Consider the following 14,688-nt stretch of genomic DNA (forward strand, 5'->3'; position numbering starts at 1 on the left):
GCTGAGCCGCCGCTTGTCGCCGACGCCGCCGCCCCACCACGCCGCCGCCGGAGCTGCCCGCCTCGCTGGAATCTCGCCTCGCTGGCGGACCTCACCGTCGTCGTGAACCGGTAGAAAACCGCCCCGGTTCGCCAGTTCATTTCGGGTTTTTTGGTTTTGGATCTAGATCGGTTTTTATTTTAGGTTTAGGGTTTTCTCGGTTTTCTCGGGTTTTTCCGATCGGATCTAGTTAACAAACGTTCACTTGAACGTCTTCGTTAGCGAACGCGTTCATCCGTTCGTCCCAAAGAGCGAACATTCGTTCATTAGTCTTTTCTTTTTATTTTATTTTCTGCTAGGTACCTATCCGTGATTATTTTTATCGCAGATTAGCCCCTGATCTTTAAACCCTCGCAATTTTTAACCGTTCGTCCAAATCCAGTGAAACCAGCGCCAAAATCTTTGTCTCGAACCCCTCTTTCCAGTTAATCAACTTGAACATGATTTTGACAATTTAAAATTTGGTTCCAAGCAGATTTGATTTCAAACTTCTTTCGATCGTAGTTTGAGTCTCGTAGCTTCGATTTGATTGATTCTTCTTACGAATCGAAGTTCTTCAGTTGTATCTTCAGTTTGGACTTTTTCATCTAAGCTTTACCCTTGCATCTATGTTTGAGTGTTTATGTATGCTATTTTTTTGCGATAGAGTTTCCGGAGTGCGAAGCGTGCTACTACGAGTCACTAGGGTTTTCAGATCGTTAGCAAGGAAAGTTCACACTTTGATCATATCCCTTTTACCCAGTTTTTATGCATTAATTTCAACCCTCAAATATTGAATGAGTAGGATTTGATAACATGTGGGTATTGGGAAGTAGATGATGAGGTAGGAGCCTATTGCCCTTTTATTCAAACCTTGGAGTTGCTACATTATGCTTATACTACTATGTTATGCTCATAGACATGGGATTGGTTTGCGAGGATTCATGAAAGATGTGAGAGTTATTGTTAACTAAGGTTTAACTTAAGGTGGCTACTTTAATACACATCTGGGTGGATTGGTTGGGGCACCCTGGAGCACCCAGTGGTTGTCTGGGCACCTGGAGAACCCAGTGCGTGCCCAAGGGGATCCCGGAGTACCCGTGTGATCACCCTATGGAATGCCACCCAGGCTCAAAGGGATCATAAGATTATTCATGCTAGAAACTTCCGTGTGCATCCACAAGCCATTATGGGCTCTGGCATAGTTGAGTAAGTCGTGGGAATCCTTTCCATGATGGGCTAGCAGATGTAGGGGATTGTAGGTGTACCGGCCTATCTATCGGTTAAGGGGACCTCTTCAGAAAGACTGTGTCTCGATCATCCGTTTCTCAAACACCATGCAGTGCGAGAAATACCACGGAGGAGATCGAGTCCTGTGGGGGAAAGTGCACAAACATCTGCAGTGTGTATAAACTAATCATAGTTAGCCGTATCCCCGGTTACGGTCCATGAATTATTGGTTTGATCTCATCACTCATAATTAATTTTGTTGGGCTGTTAATTACTGTTTAATTGAGATTGAGTTGGAGGAACCTTCTCAATATTTATCAACCAACTTGATAGTTAAATAAAATATATTCCTTTGCAGTAGGGAAAAATTGGCTTTACGCGAACATGATAACCATAGAGCCTCCACCAGCCATATATGCATGTAGCGATAGCAGTTATTTTGTTCATTGCTCTACAGTGTTATTTTGCCAGCATATTCCATGTGCTGACCCATTTCGGGCTGCAACGTATTATGTTGCAGACTTTTCAGACGAAGAGTAAGGTGCGCTAGGTCGTTGTCGTGCACTCAGCTATTGTGTTGGAGTTGATGGACTCATTTACCTTCGATGCTTCCGCACTTATCTTTTAGATGGCCTTAAGCCATATTATTGTAATAAGTACTCTTTTGGGACATTCGATGTAATAAGTGTGTGATTGCACTCTGTTATAAATCCTTCATGTACCGTGTGTGTCAGCATTACCGATCCAGGGATGACACTTATACACAGAGATTTGACCATCTGAGGTCGGATCGCTACAAGATGGTATCAGAGCACACGCTAATTGTAGGACGCGACCACTAAGATAAGCCATAGGTCACTCTTCTCTACTCATTTATGACTCTTCTCAAATTTCCACTCTATAGATGGCGGACCCAAGGAACAAGTTTGCTCAACCGGATTGAGGGAGTCCTGGATTAGGGGGTCTCCGGACAGCCGGACTATATCCTTTGGCCGGACTGTTGGACTATGAAGATACAAGATTGAAGACTTCGTCCCGTGTCCGGATAGGACTCTACTTGGTGTGGAAGGCAAGCTAGGCAGTACGGATATGGATATCTCCTCCTTTGTAACCGACCTTATGTAACCCTAACCCCCTCCGGTGTCTATATAAACCGGAGAGTTTTAGTCCGTAGGACAACATACAATCATACCATAGGCTAGCTTCTAGGGTTTAGCCTCTCCGATCTCATGGTAGATCAACTCTTGTAATACTCATATCATCAAGAATAAATCAAGCAGGACGTAGGGTTTTACCTCCATCAAGAGGGCCCGAACCTGGGTAAAACATCGTGTCCCCTGCCTCCTGTTACCATCCGCCTTAGACGCACAGTTCGGGACCCCCTACCCGAGATCCGCCGGTTTTGACACCGACATTGGTGCTTTCATTGAGAGTTCCTCTGTGTCGTCGCCATTAGGCTTGATGGCTCCTTTAATCATCGATAACGATGCGGTCCAGGGTGAGACTTTTCTCCCTGGACAGATCTTCGTATTCGGCGGCTTCGCACTGCGGGCCAACTCACTTGGCCATCTGGAGCAGATCGAAAGTTACGGCCCTGGCCACCAGGTCAGGTTTGGAAGCTTAAACTACACGGCCGATATCCTCAAAGACTTGGTCTTCGACGGATTCGAGCCCCTGCCAAGTGCGTTGCACGGTCTCGATGAGCATGATTTAGCTCTGCCGTCGGACAGTGCTCAGGATATCGCACCGGCGACTGCTCCGACCCTTAATTCGGAGCCAATCATGCCATCCATGGACGGGTGGATAGACCCCACCATGGAGGCCATACTCTCAGCGACGATCGAGCCGAGGATCGACCTTACCTTTCACGAGAGCCGTGTTGTCGAACTACCGGATCCTTCTCCGGCCACGGACTCCGAACCGCCTGCACCCGTGCCTGTCGAATCCGACTGGGCACCGATCATGGAGTTTACCTCCACCGATATCTTTCAGCATTCGCCCTTCGGTGACATACTGAACTCGTTAAGATCTCTCTCCTTGTCAGGAGAGTCCTGGCCGAACTACGTCCGGCAGGACTGGGATGCGGATGACGAAGAAATTCGCCGCCCACCCACCACCCACTTAGTAGCCACTGTCGATGACTTAACCGACATGCTCGATTTCGACTCCGAAGACATCAACGGTATGGACGACGATGTTGGAGGCGAAGAGGAACCACTGCCCACAGGGCACTGGACAGCCACCTCATCATATGAAATATACATGGTGGACACACCCAAAGAAGGCAATGGCGACGGGACATTGGAGGATGACCCCTTCAAGAAGCAACCCAAGCGCCGATGTCAGTGGCGCCGCTCTAAGTCCCGCCAAGGCAAAAGCGGTGATACCGTCACCGAAGATAATAGCACCCCGTACAGTGCCGAAGACAACAACAATCCCCTCCAGCAAGATTTAGAGCAGGAGGATGGAGAAGCCAGCCCTCCTGAGAGAGCGGTATATGGAGAGGCGGAGGATGATAATTACATGCCTCCCTCCGAAGACGAGGCAAGCCTCGATGATGACGAATTCGTCGTGCCTGAGGATCCCGTCGAACAAGAGCGCTTCAAGCGCTGACTTATAGCCACGTCAAATAGCCTTAAGAAGAAGCAGCAACAGCTTCAAGCTGATCAAGATTTGCTAGCTGACAGATGGACTAAAGTCCTGGCGGCCGAGGAATATAAACTCGAACGCCCCTCCAAGAGTTACAAAAAGTGTAGGTTGCTACCACGACTGGAGGAGGAAGCACCAAAACCTACATCCCCGGCGTATGACGCGCCTAATCGGCCACCTCGTGGCCGCGATAGAGAGGCATTCCAACCAAAAGCTCAGCCCGCACCCCGACGCCATTCAAATAAAAAGGCATGGGGAAATACGCTAGACCTGCGAGACGTATTGGAGGACAAAGCAAAACATGCAAGATCGATTTATGGATCACGAGGGTGCGCCACTATGCGAGACGACAATCGTCACGCCGGATACAGTAAAAGTAAGTCCGGTCGGGCCGAACACAGCGGGCAAGACTCATTTGAGTTGCGTCGTGATATAGCCCAGTACAGAGGCGCCGCACACCCCTTATGCTTCACAGACGAAGTAATGGACCATCAAATCCCAGAGGGTTTCAAACCCGTAAATATAGAATCATACGACGGCACAACAGATCCTGCGGTATGGATCGAGGATTTCCTCCTGCACATCCACATGGCCCGCGGTGATGACCTACACGCCATCAAATACCTCCCACTCAAACTCAAAGGACCAGCTCGGCATTGGCTCAACAGCTTGCCAGCAGAGTCCATTGGCTGTTGGGAAGATCTGGAAGCCGCATTCCTCGACAACTTTCAGGGCACTTATGTGCGACCACCAGATGCCGATGACTTGAGCCACATAATTCAGCAGCCAGAGGAATCGGCCAGGCAATTCTGGACACGGTTCCTAACAAAGAAAAATCAAATCGTCGACTGTCCGAATGCAGAGGCCCTAGCAGCTTTTAAGCACAACATCCGCGACGAATGGCTCGCCCGACACCTTGGCCAGGAAAATCCGAAATCTATGGCAGCCCTCACGACACTCATGACCCGCTTTTGTGCGGGAGAGGACAGCTGGTTGGCTCACAGCAATAACATATCAAAAAACGATGGTACTTCGGATACCAAGGACGGCAACGGCAGGTCGCATCGCAACAAACATAAGCGCCGCATTAACAACGACAATACCGAGGATACGGCAGTCAATGCCGGATTCAAAGGCTCTAAACCCGGTCAGCGGAAAAAGCCATTCAAAAGAAGCACTCCGGGCCCATCCAGTTTGGACCGTATACTCGATCGCTCGTGTCAAATACACGGCACCCCCGACAAGCCAGCCAACCACACCAGCAGGGATTGTTGGGTGTTCAAGCAGGCCGGCAAGTTGAATGCCGAAAACAAAGATAAGGGGTCACATAGCAATGACAAGGAGGAGCCCCGGCAGCCGAACACCGGAGGACAGAAGAGGTTCCCCCCACAAGTGCGGACGGTGAACATGATATACGCAACCCACATCCCCAAGAGGGAGCGGAAGCGTGCCCTCAGGGACGTATATGCATTGGAGCCAGTCACCCCAAAGTTCAACCCATGGTCCTCCTGTCCGATCACCTTCGATCGCAGTGTCCACCCCACTAGTATCCGTCATGGCGGATTCGCCGCACTGGTCCTAGACCCAATCATCGACGGATTTCACCTCACTCGAGTCCTTATGGATGGCAGCAGCAGCCTGAACCTACTTTATCAGGACACATTGTGCAAAATGGGTATAGACCCCTCAAGGATCAAACCCATAAAAACGACCTTTAAAGGCGTCATACCAGGTGTAGAGGCCAATTGCACAGGCTCAGTCACACTGGAAGTGGTCTTCGGATCCCCGGATAACTTCCGAAGCGAAGAGTTAATCTTCAATATAGTCCCGTTCTGCAGTGGCTACCATGCACTGCTCGGGCGAACCACATTTGCGCGATTCAATGCTGTACCGCATTATGCATATCTCAAGCTCAAGATGCCAAGGCCTCGGGGGGTCATCACAGTCAATGGAAACACATAGCGCTCTCTCCGCACGGAGGAGCACACTGCAGCCCTCGCAGCAGAAGCGCAAAGCAGCCTCTTAAGGAAATCCACTAGTTCGGTGATTAAGGACCCAGACACCTTCAAGCGCGCCCAGAGTAATCGGCAACAGGACTTCCTGGCACGTTTCGAGCTCGCATAGCAATGCAGCCCCCACCCCGGTCCCAACCAAATGGAGAAATCCGTGCCACGCATACATAATTACGCATTAAAGATACCATGGGCACACGCAGGGAGGGGGGAATGACTATGGCACGCTCCAAGACACGACTTAAACTGCACTAGGGGCTTCCCGCTTTGTTATTTTTCTCTTTCAGGACTTTAATCTCTGGAAACCCTGTTCGGCGGCATGATTGCCGAACACACGATGCAGCAACCAAGGAGGCAGAAAGCTACATCACACCACGGAACTCCCAGGTGGATTACGATAACGAGTGAAATACTTGCTTTAATACTATTCCTCAGCTTGCCCTTGGAGGGGACATGTCAAATAGTCCTACTTTTTGCTTATCGCACTACTTGTATCATTCTGCTTTAACGCACCTTTTTGAATAAACAATGCATAGCACTAAGACTATTATTGCATTCTTCCTTTATATATATATATATATGTGTTCATTCATGACATCTAGAACCCGTACACTATGGTATGGCCAATACGCTAGGGGCTTAAGCATACCCCATAATGCGGCGTGAGAAGTCCGAACACTTTCGACAGTGCGGCACCCTGAACTTATAGCATTATATGCATCAACTCCGAATCATGTCCTGGGTCAATAGTTGGGTTTGCCCGGCTCCCATGTTTTGGTACCTTACGTTCCGCTATATCGGCTAAGGTAGCACTGGGAGAACTACTACGATTGTGCCCTGGTTCTGCTGGGCTAAGCACCTCAGTAGAGAAAGCTAAAACTGACTGTCATGATAAGGCGAGAGACTGGTCGCTGTTCGAGAGGTTTCAAATCCCTAAAGACTTATGCCGCTTAGAGCGAGGAGTCGGCCCTGTCCGGCTTAAGGCGTGTATAGCGCCCCGAATTCGGCCTTCCGAATACTAGGGGCTTTGCCGAAATTTAAAATTATAGAATTCTATGGCTAAGTGAGAGTGATAATGCATTATAGTCCGATTGCCTTGTTCGTTGTGCTGAGCACCTCCCTCGAAGGACCCAAAAATGGGAACAAGAGTTCCCAGGTTTATCCCGAACACCCCAGCACTCGTGGCATGGGGGCAGAAGCCGACGACTAGCCATCTCTCAAATTTGATAAACAGCCGAACAGAAGGTAATATTTTAAATTCAAACAAGCATTGCATAGTGCATATGAACAAGTTTTCATCATACAGGATCACACGAGCAAGTTCATTCAAATATTACATCTTTCGCACACTCGTCCGCTACAAGACGGACACCCTTCAGGACACCCTCATAGTACATCTCGGGGTGGCGATGCTCCTTGCCCTGCGGCGGCCCCTCCTTCACCAGCTTCATGGCGTCCATCTTGGCCCAGTGCACCTTCGCACGGGCGAAAGCCCGACGTGCACCTTCGATGTAGACGGACCGCTTGATGACTTCCAGCCGTAGGCAGGCATCCACAAGCCGCCTCACCAGGCCGAAGTAGCTGTTGGGAAGGGCGTCGCCAGGCCACATCCAGACTATAAAGCCCTTCATGGCCTGTTCGGCCGCCTTGTGCAGCTCGACCACTTGCTTCAGCTGGTCGCTCAGAGGCATCGGGTGTTCGGTCCCAGTATACTGAGACCAGAACAACTTCTCCGTTGAGCTTCCCTCCTCGGCCTGGTAAAACTATGTGGCATCCGACATGTTGCGGGGCAAATCTGCGAATGCTCCTAGAGAGCTCCGGACTCGGGTAAGTAACAAGTAATTTACTTTCACATGCTTGCTTTGCATACTTTCACATGCTCCGCTATCTTGTTCATCACATCAATCTCCTGGAGGGCCTTTTGGGCTTCAGCCTTAGCACTCTTTGCATTCTCAAGGGCCGCGGCAAGCTCGGACTCTCGCGTCTTCAAGTCAAGCTCCAACGCCTCGTGCTTCGTCACGAGAGCGTGGAGCTCTTTCAACACCTCGCCCACCCGTACCTCTTGTTTTTCCCGCTCGGTGCGCTCCTGGGCCGCTTTGTTTTCGGCCTCTGATAGCGCTTGCTTCAGCGTTGCCACTTCGGTCGTGGCCCCTGGCAAATTAAAGATGATCCTGTCATTTTGCAATCGCATCCTTTTTGTATATATACATATCTATAGAGTAGGTATTACTTACCTTTGTTCTCCTCGAGCTGCCTCTTGGCAAGGCCGAGCTCTTTCTCGGACCCCTCGAGGTCATGCTTCAGTGCGGCGACCTCCGCAGTCAGTGCGGCAGAGGTCAGTAGTGAAGCCTGCATACACATACAGACATACTAGTATTAGGCTCCTGCAGATATTATTTGATCCTCTATTCGGCTTTTCTTTGTGAACACCAAACAGAGCATCAGGGGGTACTGTCTATGGGTAATATTTTTCCTACATTTTGAACACTTACCTCAAAGCCTGTTAGAAGGCTGGCATAGGCTTCAGTCAGTCCGCTCTTGGCGGACTGAACCTTCTTGATCACCGCACTCATAATAGTGCAGTGCTCTTCGTCGATGGAAGCACCGCGAAGCGCTCCCAGCAGGTTGCGGTGCCTCTGGATGGACAGAGGTCACCGGCACAGGCGTCTTGCCCCTTTTGGAAGGAGGCCGCCTGCCCGAGTCCGGAACCACTGGAGGTTCCGGCGCGGTGTTCGGCTGAGGGCCAAACTCGGAGCCCTCGGGAGCCTTGCTCCCTCTGCTCCCGGAGTCCAGAAGGTCGCCTTGAGGCGCCTCCGGGACTGTCTCCCCTCGACCCGGTGCCTCTTGAGACAATACCTCGGCGTTGTCCATAGGGAAAGGGGAGGTGGTGGTCGGAAGTGGATCGCTATCCATATCCGACGAGTCCAGGGAGCCGTCCGACAAGGATACGTCAATACGGGCTCAGGGCGGTCTGCATAATCATAATTCAGCGTAGGAGAAGCAGTGCGACAAAGGTATGCTATGAGTTACTCTGGTATCCGAATACTTACGACTTCGCCAGGGGCTTGGCCCTGAGCAGCCACTCGTCTTCGCCTTCGGCGGCGGTGGTGGAGTAGTCCGAAAGGAGAGTCCTTCCCTTCTTGGACCCTTCGCCCCCCCCCCGGTTGGGGCAGCCTTCCTTTTCTTGTCTCCCCCGACTGGAGGGGGAGCATCTTCATCTTCCTCCTCGTCTTCGGGGGAGGAGTGCGTCGTGGAGTCATCGGACGATGAATCCGATACCACCTGGCGTCGGGAGCTCTTTCGGGTTCCCTTGGCCTTCTTCTTGGTCTTCTCCGACACCTTGTAAGGAGCCGGAGTCAGCATCTCCTCAGGAGAGCGTCCGCAGTGTCTTCGGGCAGAGGGGCCGGATAGTCGATCTGCTCCGATGCCTTCACCCAGTCCTGTCAAAGGCATGGGAACTCAGACCCCACACATGGTTATGCTATGGGAAGTAAATATCCTACCGGATGTACATAACTTACCGGATTCGCAGGGCGCTTCGCGCTTAGCCCGCGGTCCTCGGTGAGAGAGAGAGGGACCTCGGCGCCCTTGAACAGCACCCTCCAGACGTCTTTGTGCATCGTGTCGAAGAGCTCGATTAGAGTCTGGTGCTGGGCCGGGTCGAACTCCCACAGGTTGAAATCCCGTTGTTGACACAGGAGGATCCGGCGGAAGAGCATGACCTGGACTATGTTAACAAGCTTGAGCTTCTTGCTTGCCATATTCCGGATACATTTCTGGAGTCCGTCCAGCTCCACCGATGAACCCCAGGACAGGCCCTTCTCTTTCCAGGAGGTGAGCCGCATGGGATTCCGGATCGAAACTCGGGGACCACCACCCAGTTGGTGTCGCGCGGCTCAGTGATGTAGAACCATGCCAATTGCCACCCCTTTATGGTCTCCACGAAGGAGCCTTCAAGCCATATAACATTGGGCATCTAGCCCACCATGGCTCCACCACATTCCACTTGTTGGCCTCCCACCACCTTCGGCTTGATATTGAAGGTCTTCAGCCACAGACCAAAGTGGGGCTGGATGCGGAGGAAAGCCTCACACACGACGATGAACACCGAAATGTTGAGGATGAAGTTCGGGTCTAGATCATGAAAGTCCAGCCCGTAGTAGAACATAAGACCATGGACGAATGAATGGAGGGGAAACCCCAGTCCGCGGAGGAAGTGGTGGAGGAAAACTACCCTCTCATGAGGTTCCGGAGTAGGGACAATCTGCCCCGCATCGGGTAGCCGATGCGCGATATTCACGGCTAAGTATCCGGCTCCATGCAACTTTTTGATGTGTCCCTCCATGACGGAGGAAGCCATCCACTTGCCTCCAGCTCCGGACATGTTTGGAGAAGGATGTGGACTTGGGTGTTGGAGCTCGAGTGCGCAAGAATGGATGAGCAAGGAGGAAGAAGGCGTGGGTAGAAAAAGGTTAAACCTTATCCCCTTATAAGGGCGGCTGAAACTATGCGCCCCCATTAGCCTAGTAAAACTCGCTTATCCCCCAAGTGCCGTAATTGATGGCGCGGTTGAGTTACCCACACTCGTATTGATGAGAATCCCATAATAAGGGGGACACGACCTCTGCTTTGACAAGATGTGTTAAGAAACTGCCTCGCGTTATGTGCGGGGCTAGTTAAAGAAAAACAGTTCGAATAATTACCGAGCCATGGCATGATGTCATGTTGCCAAAACGTGTCAGCAGATTAGATTTGTGGAAATATTATTCTCTCTACGGTGGTATGTGGAACTTATTTTGCAGGGTCGGATACTATCCTTTTATTCAAAATCTTCTGTGGTGTATCCGGAGGAGGAACCTGCCTTGCAATGCCGAAGACAACACTGCGTGCCGGACTCATCATCATTGAAGCCTGGTTCAGGGGCTACTGAGGGAGTCCTGGATTAGGGGGTCTCCGGACAGCCGGACTATATCCTTTGGCCGGACTATTGGACTATGAAGATACAAGATTGAAGACTTTGTCCCGTGTCCGGATAGGACTCTACTTGGCGTGGAAGGCAAGCTAGGCAGTACAGATATGGATATCTCTTCCTTTGTAACCGACCTTGCGTAACCCTAACCCCCTCCGGTGTCTATATAAATGGAGAGTTTTAGTCCGTAGGACAACATACAATCATACCATAGGCTAGCTTCTAGGGTTTAGCCTCTCCGATCTCGTGGTAGATCAACTCTTGTAATACTCATATCATCAAGAATAAATCAAGCAGGACGTAGGGTTTTACCTCCATCAAGAGGGCCCGAACTTGGGTAAAACATCGTGTCCCCTGCCTCCTGTTACCATCCGCCTTAGACGCATAGTTTGGGACCCCCTACCCGAGATCCGCCAGTTTTGACACCGACATGGATGAAGACACCCCTTTTGGATGACACTTGAAGGAAGCCACTAGATACCTGAACATCAGAATACCAAGCTTCACCGGGACCTACACCGCCACTTTACCGGAAGAAGAGCGTTGGACCATTCGAGTACATGTTCCAGGAAGGACATTCATACCAGTGACTGCGCCCATAGAGTTTTCCTTTGATGCACCAACCTGGAGTTAGGAAAGAGCATGGCAGCTCACATTGCCATGGGACGCATCGGTGAATTTTACCACAAGGATCTTAAGGGCACCATCTACCAGATATGTGGACGCCAAGATGAGCAATAGGAGATGATCAACACCAGGAGGGACAAGTCCATTGCAGCTTACATCCAGGAGTTAAACCAGCATATTCGTCGTCAGGAGAACCAGATGTGTGCCAGCATGATAGACCCGAATAAGGTGATGACTAGGAACATGGAGCTAGAAGAGGAACCCAAGTCTACATGCGATGGATATGAAGAGGAAATTGCAGTTCTACTAGACAAGAATGAAGATCTGAAGAAAAAGCTAGGAGTATTCATGGGAGACCCTGCGCAAGGAGGTGACGACCATCCTGAGGACTACATCATCATCGACAACACCGACTCCGACCCAGACAGTGATGTTGACTATGAAGACAAAGCTGGAGCAGATATTATGGAATCATCTTCCGACCAAAATTTCTAGTCGACCACCATATTATCAGTAGTATACCCCCCATGTATATAGAATAGTCCGAGTATTTTGTACCGGTAGTTTAGATCGATTGTATGCCCTTGTTTGAATTGAGTGGTGTGATATGAATGTGTTTGTCTCATGTGCATATGGGTAGTGATTTCTCTTTACACCTCACTCTATTCTAAATCTCTTCCCTCTAAACCCATCAGATGCCTCTGAGACGTGACCCCGGATTTGTCTTCCCACCGGAGCTCACTCAGTTGATCCAGTAGCAGAATGCCTTGATGCAGTTGCTAGTCCAGAACCAAGGCAACAACAACAACAACCACCCACTGCCACTACCTCTAGTTGACAACTTAGCCCGTTTTCTGAGGTTGAATCCGCCGGTGTTTTCCAGTAGCACCGAGCCGATTGTTGCTGATGACTTGCTATGCAGGATTGGAAGGGAGTTGACCACCGCAGGTTGCACAGATGCTGAGAAGGTGCACTTTTCCGCACACCAACTGGATGGACCCGCAACCTCATGGTGGGAGAATTACACAGCCACTTTCCCCATAGCCAATGTCACATGGGATCAGTTTCAGCAAGCTTTCCGTACAGCCCATGTCTCAACTGGAGGAATGAGTATGAAGAAGCGTGAGTTTCACAATTTACGCCAGGGAAATTGTACTGTGGGGCAGTACGTGGATGAGTTTAGTAAGTTAGTTCGCTATTCCCCAGATGATGTGGCCACAGATGCCGTGAAGCATGAGAAGTTTATGGAAGGGTTGAATGATGAGCTGAGTATGCAGTTGATGGTAGCAACATCCAATAACTACCAGGATTTGGTAGACGGGACCCTTATGATTGAAGGCAAGCAACAACAGATAGAGAGCCGCAAAAGGAAGTATGGACAAGGGAAGTACAATTCTGGAGCTCAGCAGAAGCCTCGTTTCACCATGAACTCGGGAGGACACACTCATAACCATGGAGGCCATACTCATAATGGAGGAAGTTCGCATAACCACAATGGCCCTAAAAATGGGAATGGGAATGGAGGAAGCAACAGACAGAACCGTTCCAACCCATCAACACCCGCCAGGAAGGATTTAAGTCACATTACTTGTTTCAAGTGCGGGAAGACTGGACACTATGCCACCGAATGCCCCGAAGCAAAGAATGGAAACGGCAATGGAAGCTCTAGGAAAAATCCCAACCCTTTCAACAGGGGACAGGTGAACCGCGTTAACGTGGAGGAAGTTGAAGAGCAGCCAAATGCAGTTATAGGTAAGTTTTTGATTGAGTCATTTACTACAATCATTCTTTTTGATACTGGTGCATTGCATTCATACATTTCGAGGGGGTTTGTGGATAAGTATAAGTTTCCCACCAAAGTTCTTAAGACACCTATGTTAGTAAGCTCGCCAGGAGCTGAGTATATGTAAAGCAGAGGATGTTTTCAGATGCCATTGACCATAGGTAGACATGTTTTCCCCTCAGGCCTAATAATTTTGGAGTTAAAAGGATTGGATGTGATACTGGGCATGGATTGGCTATCGATGTACGGAGGAAACATCGACTGCGACAGTAAGTCAATTCTGCTCACCACCCTAGAGGGTAAACGGATTAAGTATGTGTCTCGGCATGCGCCGAGAAGGTCCCAAGTATACTCGCTTTCAGGAGTTGTTCAGGAGGAAGTGCCTGCTGTGAAGGATTACCCAGACGTATTTCCAGAGGAATTGCCAGGCATGCCGCTCGATCAAGATATAGAGTTTTTGATAAAGCCATAAATATGCATCAATTTGACTTAAGATTTTGGCAAGCTGGGTTGCCTGGCTCCTGTGGTTACCCCTACGTCCCCGATTGTTCGGCTAGGCGGTAAAGGGAGCACCGCTGTGATTGTTACTACCGGGTCATCTGAGTTAGTACCTTAGACTGGGTGAAGCCAAAAGCTAGCGATCTTAAAGGATATAATTGGTCGGCAAGGATGGAAGTGAAAATTTTGGTTCATTAATACCATAGAGTTCGGGAACTTTCCCTGTCGGTGTTCTGGGAACGGGGGTCCCCAGACTTGCCTGCCTGCGGCCTGCGGCGTGGCTCAACGAGGGGTCCAGCACGGCCCATCTTCACCATCATAGACTCAAGACCCTCGCGAGGGGCCAAGCCTCGCGGGGCGGACGACGCGGAGCTTCCTCAGGCACGGCCACATCAGGCTGGCTCGCGAGGAGGCGGAGAGATCAAGGCGGGGTACCTCACGAGGTGTCCGTGACGCAAGCCATGACGACCAAGGGCGCCAGGCGGGCGCCAGCCCGCGCAGTGTCCTCCTTTCCCCTTTGGTGCAAAGGGGGCAAGCGCAGCCGCGGAGTACCGAGGCATCAGGCAAAGGTTGCCATTTCGGTGCAACAAGACCAAGACCAGGAGGACTGCAAGACGGAGGTCATTGTGGAGCCCAAGACGGCATCACCACCAGAGCTTTGTGCAGGCGAAGACTACTTTTGTCAGGATAACTGGTACTAGCTGTCCCCTTTCAAATTAGCCCGCCATTGTTGGCTCCCTTCCCACTCGATATTTGGGAAGAGGACCAGGGCCTCTATAAATAGGACCAGTCACCCGTAGGAGAGGGAGAGGACAATCGAGAAGGGAGAGAGAGAGAAGGGTGACTGAACTCCTCCCAGCAGTTCATCCCCCCAGCGAAGAACAGATCCTCGCGAGGCTGTT

Source organism: Triticum aestivum, chromosome 1A (genome assembly GCF_018294505.1).
Source record: "Triticum aestivum cultivar Chinese Spring chromosome 1A, IWGSC CS RefSeq v2.1, whole genome shotgun sequence".
Lineage (NCBI taxonomy): Eukaryota > Viridiplantae > Streptophyta > Magnoliopsida > Poales > Poaceae > Triticum > Triticum aestivum.